Here is a 13,344-nt window from a genome sequence, read left to right as displayed (position 1 = left end):
AGTTGTACACTAGGAACTGGACAGAGACCCGGTCTTATTTCACGTTAGTCACCAAATAGTAGTTTGATAGTAAAAGTGCCTAGTCATGACTCATTTAAGGTGCTTACGGTCAGTCCCTGGACTCACTTAGTTTCTAAGGCCTGGTCTACACTATGAAGTTAGGTCGATATATGTTTCCTTGTGTTGATCTATTTATGCCTGTGTCTACACTCAAATTAGTCTCCCTCCAACATAAGCCCCCTATTACGGTGACACAGTAAAACTACCTCCCCAAATGCCATTGAGCAAGTCAACCTACTGAGGTTGACAGAGTGAGAGTGCCAACATGGTGTGACCTGTGTCAACACTACCAGTTCTCCATGCCGCATTCCCTGCAACAGTGATTGTTCTGGTCTCGATTGTGAACTGCATTGCCCAGGGTCATGCAGACCAGAAGCAAACCCCTGTCCCCCAAAAACCAGCCTGCATATTTTTGATTCCCCACCATGACAAGCACACCCAGCAGCTCTCTCGTGTGCAACGGCCCAACCGACCATGACGGCTCCACAGATTAGATGCACTCCTGCCTGGATAGACAGGAAGTACTGGATCTCCTGGGCCTGTGGGGAGAAGAGGCTATGCAAGCACAGATACAGACTAGCCACAGAAACATAGATATCTACAAAAAGATTGCACTGGAGATGCAGGCAAAGGATACAACAGGGATCAGCAGCAATGACACGTGAAAGCAAAGGAACTGTGCCAACATACCACAAGGCCAAGGAGGCCAACAATCATTCTGGTGTTGAGCCGCAGACCTGCCACTTTTACAACAAGCCGCATGCCATATTTGGTGAAGACCCCATCAGCACCCCACAAAGCACTGCGGATACCTTGGAAGAGCCCAAGTCAGAGACCCCTGCTGTGAACAGTGAGGAGGAGGAAGAGCGGAGAGATGCGGGGGGGAGGGGAGGTTCCAGCCATGGCATGGGCCAGAACCCATTCGAGAATTCCCCACAGTCTAGCCTGCCGAGCCTGGACAAACCCAATGAAGGGGAAGGGACCTCTGTGTGCATGCATTTTCCCTTACAATGCTTAAATTTAAAGATGGCACCTGGTCCATCACCCAGTTAACATGACAACAATACCAACTTGTCATTGTTTTACTTGTACCAGAAGAGGTAGCAGACCAACCAACGGAGGCAGAGTTGGTATCTGCTGTTCATTCCTCTGAAGGGTTAGGCATGGGGAGAGGGAGGAGGGCCATGTGGAGTGCTTTGTTTATGTACACAGGAATGTCCCTTGTATCTGGAGAGATCTTGGTGTAAACGTTCATGGAGGTACTCTGCAATCCTTTCCCAAAGGTTTCTTGGGATGGCTGCCTTATTTCTTCCTCTGTGGTAGGACACTTCCCATGCCACTCCACAATGAGTTTGGCTGGCACCACTGCAGTCAACAAGCTAGTGGCATATAGGCGGGGGGGGGGGGGGGGGGGGAGAGGAGGAAGGGGGTTTCAGGATGCCAGTAAAAGGTGAGCTTTCTGTGCCTTTGTTACTCTCGAGAGTGAGATATCAGCTAAAATCACCACTGCTTGTGGAAAATAGTGCCAATATTCAGTTCCCCTGCCCTATACTCATACCCACGGAATAGGGACCAAAATTGTATTGTTTCATGCAACTGGATTTCCTTTCTCCCACCTCGCCCTGGGTGGGACAGAGTGGTGATGTGCAGAGTCACTCCAAAACTGAAGTGTCAATAAGCACATCTTATTAAACACTTCTATTAGAATAATGGAAGGGAGTTTTGAAACTTATCCTTTCCTTTCCATTGGGACTGGAAATCCAATGACACCCCTGCCTGTTTTTATCAGCAGCTGCTGACACTGGAGCAGTTGCATGCCTGATCCTGAGGAGGAGGAGAAAGAAAAGGACTAGGAAGGACATGTTCAGTGAGAGCCTACAAGCCAGTGCTGCATCAGATCATGATCAAAGGGTCTGAAAGGCCGACATGGCAGAGGGCATGGAGGACGGACGGAGCTGACAGGAGAAAGGCCCAGGAATCCCAGCAGGAGATGCACCAGGACACAATGGGGCTTCTCAGGTACCAAACCGAAATGGTGCAGACTCTGGCTGACTTACAGAAATCCCACCCTTTGCAGTCCTTAGAGAACCCCATGGTAAGCAGCTCACTACATCTCCCAGCATGCCATGCGGCATCACGGGCTACGTCCTTATCCCTACCATTCCCCACTGGGGGACAGCAAGGAAAACCACAGCTTCACATACACCACCTTTGGGTCTCACAGATTAGTGTATATGTAAGCCATAACGGGCTACATTTGTGCGTTGAAACGGCTAGAAATGTTTGCTGCCTTTCCAGTATTAAAGTTCTCTTCTATTCGTTTCTGTTAAAAGTTTGGGTTGAATGGCGTGGGGGTGTTTGCACATTGGTTTTATTGCACGGTTTTTGCCACTCAATAAATTAATATGTTTTTAAAATAAAATGATCTTTCTTAGTGTAGAATGCATAGCAGTCCTCAAAGCACCCAGTACTTGTAAGTGTGTGTCACCACAGGACTAGGTTCAAGAAAACACCGGCTCATGTTTATAGAAGTACAGCAAACACTGCATAAATAGGTTCAGTAAAACACACAAGCATAGTTATTAATGTACAGGAAGGACTACACAATTCCTAAGAGCATCCAACCCTTCAGGCCCAGAAAACACTCCCACACAGAACGCTGCTGTGGCTGACCATTAAAGTGCTCTTTCAAAGCTTCCCTCAACTGCAGAGCTCCATGTTGAGCTCTTTTAATGGCCCTGTTAAACTCAGCTATTCCACCTCCTCCTTTGCCTCACAGATACTATGCACTACACAATAGGCAGCTATAACTACTGGGCCATTTTTCTCACTGAGATCCAATCTAGTGAGTAATCAATGCCAGGGTCCCTTCAATCTAATAAAAGCACTTTCAACTGCCATTCTGCACTTGCCAGTAGTTGAATCTTTCTTAACAATCCTGTGTTCTTAAAGATGCAAGGGTCATGCACCTTCCCTGACCAGCCTACCCTGATTTAGTGTCCCTGGTGGTCCACCGACACTTGCATAACCATAGAAAAGTAGCCCTTTCTGTTGATGTACTCATTGCAAGGTGGGCTGGTGACATAATAGAGATGTGTGTGCTATCACCCCACCACAGTTCAGGAACCCCACTGCTGCAAATCCATCCACTTTGGCAATGTTCAGGACAAGAGTCATAGTCCTGCATAGCAGGAGACAATTAATGTCCCTACACCAGGGGTCGGCAACCTTTCAGAAGCGGTGTGCCGAGTCTTCATTTAGTCACTTTAATTTAAGGTTTCGCGTGCCGGTAATACATGTTAACGTTTTTTAGAAGGTCTCTCTCTCTCTAAGTCTATATTATATAACTAAACTATTGTTGTATGTAAAGTAAACAAGGTTTTCAAAATGTTTAAGAAGCTTCATTTAAAATTAAATTAAAATGCTGATCTTACGCCGCCAGCCTGCTCAGCCCACTGCCAGCGTGGGGTTCTGTTCACCTAGGCCTGCAGCGGGCTGAGCAGGGCAACTCGAGGTCAGGGCAGAGGGCTGGGGTGTGTGTGGAGGTGCAGGGCAAAAGGCTGGGTGTGGGGGGGGTTCAGTGTAGACGGCTGGGGGTGTGTGGAGGTGCAGGGCAGAAGGCTGGGTGTTGGGGGGAGGTCAGGGCAGAAGGCTGGGTGTTGGGGGTGGGGGTGCAGGGCAGAGGGCTGGGTGTGTGGGGGGGTTCAGGGCAGAGGGCTGGGGGGGTGTGGGGGTGCAGGCAGAAGGCTGGGTGTTGGGGACGACTCGAGGTCAGGGCAGAGGGCTGGGGAATGTGGGGGGTGCAGGGCAGAAGGCTGAGTGTGTGTGGGGAGGTCAGGGCAGAGGGCTGGGTGGGTGTTGGGGGAAGGTCAGGGCAGAGGGCTGGGGGAATGGGGGTGCAGGGCAGAGGGATGGGGGTGCTCGGCTCGTGGGGGTGCTCCCAGCCCCCTGCCCTGAGCAGCTCAGGGCTGGGGGCTGGAAGGGATGACACCCATTTTTCCCCTCATTCTCACTCTCAGAGGTCTAATGGGGATAGAAGACATACAATCTCTGGTGCGACAGATGCTGGAGCTCAGAAACATCTGGTGCCTAAGAGATTAAGTTCCCCAGTGCCGAGGAACAAATCTTTGTCCCCAGTCACAGAATTCAAGACAGTGTGGAAATCATTATGGCTGGTGCCAATGACACACAAACCTTCAGGCGGGTAGCTAATATTTTGAGCCCAGTTCCTTGTTTGGCATCTAAGAGATTTATTGAGGACAACCCAGCTGGATTGTCCCGTCAAGGACAGATTTCTTTGATGACTCTCCAGGTGAAGGAAGAGCAAATACAGCACCCTTGGGGTAAGTGACTGTCTGTAGTGTGTGTTTGTTTGTGTTTGGGGGTTACTCGCTGTGTGCTGAGCTTGTATTTGTCCGTCTGTTTGTTTGGTTGTTTGAAGGACCGTGTGCTGTGGCTGGCAGTTGGAAGCTGAGAGCTTCAAAGGAAGGTTTGAAAGCTAGAAGCCTCTGTTAACTGGCTGAGCCTTAGTCAGTGGGCAGGGCTATCAAGCAGGCCGGGGCTTTATAAAGCAGTGCGCAAGCGACCAGGGGTTGCTAACAGGGAGTTTCGCGAGGGAGTTGGGGAGTGGGAAGGGCGCAAGGGCCCCTTGCTGTTATTGTTTTAAAACTATAATCTAAACTACATTCAAAACTTCTTGATTTAAACAAAACCCTGTCATTAACTAGGAGACCATGCAGGCAGAAGCCCAGCAGCAGAGTGGGGGCTATCCAGTTTATTGCGCTGAGTGCAGCATGTATGATTACCTGCCCTGTGGGCGGGTGGCGTATGTGTGCATTTCGGTGCAAGGAGCTCCTGGCCCTCAGAGACCAAGTACGGGCTTTGGAGGCCAGGGTGGTGGAACTGGAGGCGCTAAGGGAGGCAGAGAGGTATGTTGATGAGGCTTTCCAGGACACTGTAGAATTGTCCCACCTCTGGTCAGACAGCCCCTGCGCTGTTGAGGAAGATGAAAGGCCCAAGGAAGCAGGGCAGTCAACGGGAGCAGAGGAAAACCTTCCCATAGTTGGGACCTTCCAGACGGTGCTGGGGCTGCCTCTCGCACTGAGATTACCTCTCCAGGGGAGGGAACTCCAGTCACTAGGAAAAGGCAGGTATTAGTAATGGGAGATTCAATCATTAGAAACATAGATAGCTGGCTTTGTGATGACCGGGAGAACCATATGGTGACTTGCTTGTCTGGTGCGAAGGTTGCGGATCTCTCGAGGCATCTAGACAGACTTATGTGTAGTGCTGGGGAGGAGCCGGTGGTCGTGGTACATGTAGGTACCAATGACATAGGGAAGGTAGGAGAGACGTCCTGGAGGCCAAATTTAGGCTGCTAGGGAAGAGACTGAAATCCAGGACCTCTATGGTGGCATTCTTAGAAATGCTCCCAGTTCCACACGCAGGGCCAGGTAGGCAGGCAGGCAGAGCTTCACAGTCTCAATGCGTGGATGAGACAATGGTGTAGAGAGGAGGGGTTTAGATTCATTAGGAATTGGGGAAACTTTTGGGATAGGGGAGCCTATACAGGAAGGATGGGCTCCACCTAAACCAAAGTGGAACCAGACTGCTGGCACTAAACATTAAAAAGGTTGCAGAGCAGTTTTTAAACTAGGAGATGGGGGAAAGACGACTGCTCCAGAGGAGCGTGTGGATCAGACAGAGACTTCTCTTAGAGGAGAGTCTATTGATAGAGATTCTCTGGGTTATAGTCAGGAGCAGAGGATGGAAGAGGATAATGTAAGGGCCAGATCAGACGAGAAACATTCACATAAAGAATCAGACACATCAGAAAAGGGCAGACAAATAAACAGTGACAAGTTTTTAAAGTGCTTGTACATAAATGCTAGAAGTCTAAATAATAAGATGGGTGAACTAGAGTGCCTCGTGATAAAGGAGGATATTGATATAATAGGCATCACAGAAACCTGGTGGATCGAGGACAATCAATGGGACACAATCATTCCAGGGTTCAAAATATATCAGAAAGACAGAACAGGTCGTGCGGGGGGAGGGGGAGGAGAGGGGGGAGAAGAGTGGCACTATATGTGAAAGAAAATGTACAATCAAATGAAGTAAAAATCTTAAGTGAATCCACATGTTCCATAGAATCTCTATGGATAGTAATTTCATGTTCTAATAAGAATATAACAGTAGGGATCTATTATCAACCACCTGACCAGGACAGTGATAGTGATGATGAAATGCTAAGGGAAATTAGAGAGGCTATCAAAATTAAGAACTCCATAATAGTGGGGGATTTCAGTTATCCCCATATTGACTGGGAACATGTCACCTCAGGATGAAATGCAGAGACAAAATTTCTCGATACTTTAAATGACTGCTTCTTGGAGCAGCTGGTTCGGGAACCCACAAGGGGAGAGGCAACTCTAGATTTAGTCGTGAGTGGAGCGCAGGAGTTGGTCCAAGAGGTAACTATAACAGGACCGCTTGGAAATAGTGACCATAATATAATAACATTTAACATCCCTGTAGTGGGAAGAACATCTCAACAGCCCAACACTGTGGCATTTAATTTCAAAAAGGGGAACTATGCAAAAATGAGGGGGTTAGTTACACAGAAATTAAAAGGTACATTGACTAAAGTGAAATCCCTGCAAGCTGCATGGGCGCTTTTTAAAGACACCATAATAGAGGCCCAACTTCAATGTATACCCCAAATTAAGAAACACAGTAAAAGAACTAAAAAAGAGCCACCGTGGCTTAATAACCATGTAAAAGAAGCAGTGAGAGATAAAAAGACTTCCTTTAAAAAGTGGAAGTCAAATCCTAGTGAGGTAAATAGAAAGGAGCATAAACACTGCCAAATTAAGTGCAAGAATGTAATAAGAAAAGCCAAAGAGGAGTTTGAAGAATGGCTAGCCAAAAACTCCAAAGGTAATAACAAAATGGTTTTTAAGTACATCAGAAGCAGGAAGCCTGCTAAATAACCAGTGGGGCCCCGTGATGATCGAGATAGAAAAGGAGCGCTTAAAGACGATAAAGTCATTGCGGAGAAACTAAATGGATTCTTTGCTTCAGTCTTCACAGCTGAGGATGTTAGGGAGATGCCCAAACCTGAGCCGGCTTTTGTAGGTGACAAATCTGAGGAACTGTCACAGATTGAAGTGTCACTAGAGGAGATTTTGGAATTAATTGATAAACTTAACATTGACAAGTCACTGGGACCGGATGGCATTCACCCAAGAGTTCTGAAAGAACTCAAATGTGAAGTTGCGGAACTATTAACAAGGGTTTGTAACCTGTCCTTTAAATCGGTCTCTGTACCCAATGACTGGAAGATAGCTAGTGTAACGCCAATATTTTAAAAGGGTTCTAGAGGTGATCCCGGCAATTACAGACCAGTAGTCTTAACGTCGGTACCAGGCAAATTAGTCGAAACAATAGTAAAGAATAAAACTGTCAGACACCTAGAAGAACATAAATTGTTGGGCAAAAGTCAACATGGTTTCTGTAAAGGGAAATCGTGTCTTACTAATCTATTAGAGTTCTTTGAAGGGGTCAACAAACATGTGCACAAGGGGGATCCGGTGGACATAGTGTATTTAGATTTCCAGAAAGCCTTTGACAAGGTCCCTCACCAAAGGCTCTTATGTAAATGTCATGGGATAAGAGGGAAGGTCCTTTCATGGATTGAGAACTGATTAAGACAGGGAACAAAGGGTAGGAATTAATGGTAAATTCTCAGAATGGAGAGGGGTAACTCCAAGGGTCAGTCCTAGGACCAATCCTATTCAACTTATTCATAAATGATCTGGAGAAAGGAGTAAAAAGTGAGGTGGCAAACTTTGCAGATGGTACTAAACTGCTCAAGATAGTTAAGACCAAAGCAGACTGTGAAGAACTTCAAAAAGATCTCACAAAACTAAGTAATTGGGCAACAAAATGGCAAATGAAATTTAATGTGGATAAATGTAAAGTAATGCACACTGGAAAAATAACCCCAACTATACATACAATATGATGGGGGCTAATTTAGCTATAAGGAATCAGGAAAAAGGTCTTGGAGTCATCGTGGATAGTTCTCTGAAGATGTCCACGCAGTGTGCAGAGGCGGTCAAAAAAGCAAACAGGATGTTAGGACTCATTAAAAAGGGGATAGAGAATAAGAAGGAAAATATATTATTGCCCTTATATAAATCAATGGTACGCCCACATCTTGAATACTGCCTACAGATGTGGTCTCCTCATCTCAAAAAAGATATACTGGCACCAGAAAAGGTTCAGAGAAGGGCAACTAAAATGATTAAGGGTTTGGAACAGGTCCCATATGAGGAGAGATTAAAGAGGCTAGGACTTTTCAGCTTGGAAAAGAGGAGTCTAAGGGGGGATATGATAGAGGTATATAAAATCATGAGTGATGTGGAGAAAGTAGATAAGGAAAAGTTGCTAGGACTTTTCAGCTTGGAAAAGAGGAGTCTAAGGGGGGATATGATAGAGGTATATAAAATCATGAGTGATGTGGAGAAAGTAGATAAGGAAAAGTTATTTACTTATTCCCATAATACAAGAACTAGGGGCCACCAAATGAAATTAATGGGCAGCAGGTTTAAAACAAATAAAAGGAAGTTCTTCACACAGTGTACAGTCAACTTGTGGAACTCCTTGCCTGAGGAGGTTGTGAAGGCTAGGACTATAACAGCGATTAAAAGAGAACTGGATAAATTCATGGAGGTTAAGTCCATTAATAGCTATTAGCCAGGATGGGTAAGGAATGGTGTCCATAGCCTCTGTTTGTCAGAGGATGGAGATGGATGGCAGGAGAGAGATCACTTGATCATTACCTGTTAGGTTCACTCCTTCTGGGGCGCTTGGCATTGGCCACTGTCGGTAGACAGGATACTGGGCTAGATGGACCTTTGGTCTGACCCAGTATGGCCGTTCTTATGTTCTTATGTTCTCAGTAGGAGTCCCTCCTCCCCTTCATCCCAATTACTAAGGCAAAACATGGGGTTACACTAGTGGCGAAGACTAAGATCTCTGATCCCTCAGAGCTGACCTTGCTGTCATATGAGGTGAAGTTTGAAACCTGTGCCAAGAGCTCTCTGTTTCCCAAGCCTTACCCCAAATTCTTCTTGGTCCCATCCTCGATGATGACTGCCTAAATAGCATGCCTGGTTCATCATAATAATCTGAGGGGACCCTTGCTATCATTTTATCTTTATGGAACGAGTTCCCTTGCGGGATATCCGGCTCTTTGAGCCCCTCAACCCTAGGATCAACAGTCAAAGCAACATTCAGGGACCAGAAACCACATGGAAGCCATCACCGACACGTTCCATTCCAAAGACAAAGCAGCTGGAACCTAGAACGATGGAACCTCCCCGCATCATCTGCTTTATTCATCGCTAATACAGAGCTCTCTGCTGGTGAGACTGTCTCGGAGGGTATGTCTACACTACAATAAAAGACCTGCAGCAAGGCTATGGTTGGCCTGGACTCACGGGGCTCGGGGCAAAAAATTGTAGTGTAGTTGCTCAGGCTTGGACTGGAGCCCGGGCTCTGAGACCCCGTGAATGGGGTGGGTCTCAGAGCCTGGGCTTCAGCCCAAGCCCAAATGTCTATACTGCAATTTTTAGCCCAGTGAGCCTGAGTCAATTGACCCGGGCTCTGAGACTCAGTGTCACGGATTTTTTATTGCAATGTAGACATACCTGATATGGACTTCTCAAGAACCTGATCCACACTGTTTGCCCTTCTCTCCTGATGGAATTCTCGACAGTTTCCCGCCAGAGAACTTTAAATCCTTTCAAGATCTTTTGACAAGAACTGCAGGCACACTGGACTTAGAACTGTCCAGTCCAAGAAAAAAAAATGCAAAAATTATGTGATAACTTGGAACCAAAGTAACTTGCACTGCCTATTAAAGATTATGTATTGGGCTGGCCAAGGATCTATAGATGATTTCAGTTTCAATCATTCCAACTTCTTATAAGATGTATAAATTCTATCAAGTGTCCTCACATGGGTTGAATGCTTCTTCTGGCATCCAAAATCATCTTCCCTAGTTGTCTGGCACTAATGAGAAAACAGATTTAAGGAGAGCGTACAAGTCAACCCCAAATGACAACAGTGCCAGACAGACAGAACTACTCAGATGCCAGGCCACTTTACAAATGAGCATCACAAATTATCAAACATTACTGGAAAGATGATTTTTATATGTGGGACAGACTGGGTCCCCCGTTGTGTCTCCTTCCAGAAAAGCAGTGAGAAGCAGCTGGGGACATTTAAACAGTGGCTAAGCACTCTTTCAAGGCTGCGCATGACGTGTCTGATGGGCCTAATGGTTCTATTGCCACTGCCATAACCAACAGAAGGGCAACATGGCTAAAGTGCTCTAGTCCCGCCACACAAATAACCCAGAAGGAAAGACCTTCCCTTTGAATGTTGGGAGCTTTTTTAGTACCTGCAAGAATGAGACCTTAGAGAAAGTGAAAGATTCAAGGTTCACTTTGAAGACTCTAGGAATATAAAAACCCTCCTTCAGAAGGAAGACTCCCTTTAGATCCCACAGACAAGATCTGGTGACTCCTCCGGACTGTCAAGAGGAAACCACACCAAAGGTCTTCCTCTCTTCTGGCAAACACAGATCTCAGTCTTGTTGTCAGACGCATATGTCTTCATGCTGTGTTTCAGGCGCTCCTTCAAACACCACGTAAAAGTTTTGGAAGTATACTTGAGAGTCTCAGACCAGTCAACCTGGATGTAATGGACATCAACCCTGTCTCCCCCTTGCTTCAGAGGCCACCTGTTCCCTGTTTTTGAAAACACAGAATAAAATTATCACAGACAAGTGGGTGTTGGAAAACTCTTGAAGTGGCTACGCCATACAATCACACTCCATAGTTCCAAATTATTCACTTTTTCCATCCCTCTTCAGGGATTGTTCTCGCAAAAAAAAAAAAAAAAAAAGGATCAGAAATGAAAATTCTGCTCTGTTGCAGATTAGTGGAACCGACACAATTCCCAATCAATACGGGTGGAAAGTGGTTATTCCTGTTGTTTTCTTATTCCTTCTAGACCTGGAGGGCTCCTTTCTAGTCTGGATTTTAGGGCATTCACTCGATACTTTAAGTTTTGGACTATGATCGTAGTCTCCATTACTTCCTCTTTAAATTTACAAGATTGGTTTGTAGCTCTCAGCTTCAAAGACACTTATTTCTATAGATCCATCCGACCGGCACACAGGAAGTATTACTGTTTCTGCATCAATAAAGTTTGCTATCCATGGGGAGTTCTACGTACTGCTCAGCTGGTATCTACCAACTGTCTTGCAGCAGGCTGTATTGTGACAGTGTATTTCTATACCTAGACAGCTGATAATGGCATAGTCACTACAAGAAGTTCAAGACCCCTTTCAAAAAACATACCCTGGGCCTCAGGATAAATCAGGAAAAGTCATTTTATTCCCGTCTACAGGATCACATTCACTGAAGCAGACACACACTCCACAACTACAAGGATTTACCTGCCACCACAAGGCTTCACAAGATACTCAGGACTAGACAACGGTTACACTCTCCACCACAGCATCAAGTCAGAACAATCATACAATTGCTAGGATTGATGGCATCATGTATTCTGATTATTTCCTTTGCCAGATTAGGAATGAGACCTCTAAAAACCTAAAGAACGTGGACTTAGGAAAATAAACCATCTACGTTCAAGGGCTCTTTCAAGCCTCCAACTCCCAGATTTGCTGATAACTGATTATCAGTTATCCGCAAAACAAGAAAGCAGACTGCACATACATATGCCGGACCTCAGAGCAATCAGACTGGCATAAAAGACATTCCTCCCACATATACAAATACAACACTACAAAAAAACCATATAAACCACTCTTCTATGTCCGGAGGAAGTGCATTCACCATCACATCACTAACTATTCAGCTCCCAGACAAGGAGAATACCTGGGCAGACAAACTCATCAGAACAAGCAACATAACACACAAATAATCCCTAAAAACACACTACAGGCTTGTCCACACGACTGCTTAGTGTGTGGCACACTAGTGCACTGTATGCTCACACCCTGGCTTGCTGTGCATTAAGGGTATGTCTACCTTGCAATTAAACACCCACAGCTGTCCCATGTCAGTTGACTAGGGTTATGGGGCTGTAAAACTGCAGTGTAGACATTCAGGCTCAAGCTCTGGAACCCTAAGTCTCCAAGACTTGTTCACTATTTCCCCATACCCCAATCTGTGGGGCATGACAAATAGATCTTGTTGCAGCACAAGAGAATTCCAAATAAGCAGAATAGTGCTCCCGAGGAGGAACAAGTTGCGGTTCCCTGATCGTTATCTTCTCCCTGAATTAAAGCCATCAGTTTCTGTATGCTTTTTCCCCTTGATTCAAGTGTTATTGGAAAGATAAAAGACAAGGCACATGGTTCTATTGATAACATCAAACAGGACCAGATAGTTTGGGAATTCAGTGGAGTCAAGCCACCATTTTCTCTTCCACTGGTTCTGGATCTTTTAACATAACTGAGGTCTCATGCTTCACCCAGATCCGAAATCTCAGCAAAGGGAGTTTTCATCAAACTTCTGTGAAAACATTTATCTTTCTTCCAAGGAGTCTCAGAGTTGTTAGTGCAAAGCCTTTGTTATTGTTATATGGAGATATACCTATCTCATAGAACTGGAAGGGACCTTGAAAGGTAATTGAGTCCAGTCCCCTGCCTCCACAGCAGGTCCAAGTACTGTCCCTGACAGATTTTTTGCCCCAGATCCCTAAATGGCCCCCTCAAGGATTGAACTCACAACGCTGGGTTTAGTATCAGAGGGGTAGCCGTGTTAGTCTGAATCTGTAAAAAGCAACAGAGCTTTAAGACTAACAGAAGTATTGGGAGCATAAGTTTTCGTGGGTAAGAACCTCACTTCTTCTGAAGAAGTGAGGTTCTTACCCACGAAAGCTAACGCTGGGTTTAGCAGGCCAATGCTCAAACCACTGAGCTATCCCTCCGCCCAGCTAGGCTGTAGCCAAGCGGAAACGAGGCTCAGTTTTGGTGACCCGTCACAATATAACTGAATCTGCACCAGTGTTTCCCACAAGTGGGGATATGTACTGATAAAAGGAGAAAGAGCAATTACCTAAACTGAAAATTGAGATCCACATTCCACACCCCCAGTATTCTGAGCTTAGATGGTCTGAGGAGGAACTCAGGTGACACAGAGTGTCCGCTCCCCCTTATACAGCCCCTCATGGAGTATT

The 13,344-nt window shown here is 45.8% G+C and overlaps 1 protein-coding gene across 7 annotated transcripts in view; it reads right to left on the bottom strand.

Annotated features, from left to right (window-relative positions):
- The window catches only part of AHCYL2 (adenosylhomocysteinase like 2), a 171,156-nt gene that overhangs the window by 36,729 nt on the left and 121,083 nt on the right, over positions 1-13,344 (bottom strand). The window lies entirely within an intron of this gene.

The sequence above is a fragment of the Chrysemys picta genome, chromosome 1, assembly GCF_011386835.1.
Source record: "Chrysemys picta bellii isolate R12L10 chromosome 1, ASM1138683v2, whole genome shotgun sequence".
NCBI lineage: Eukaryota > Metazoa > Chordata > Testudines > Emydidae > Chrysemys > Chrysemys picta.
This window is presented reverse-complemented; position numbering and strand designations above follow the sequence as displayed.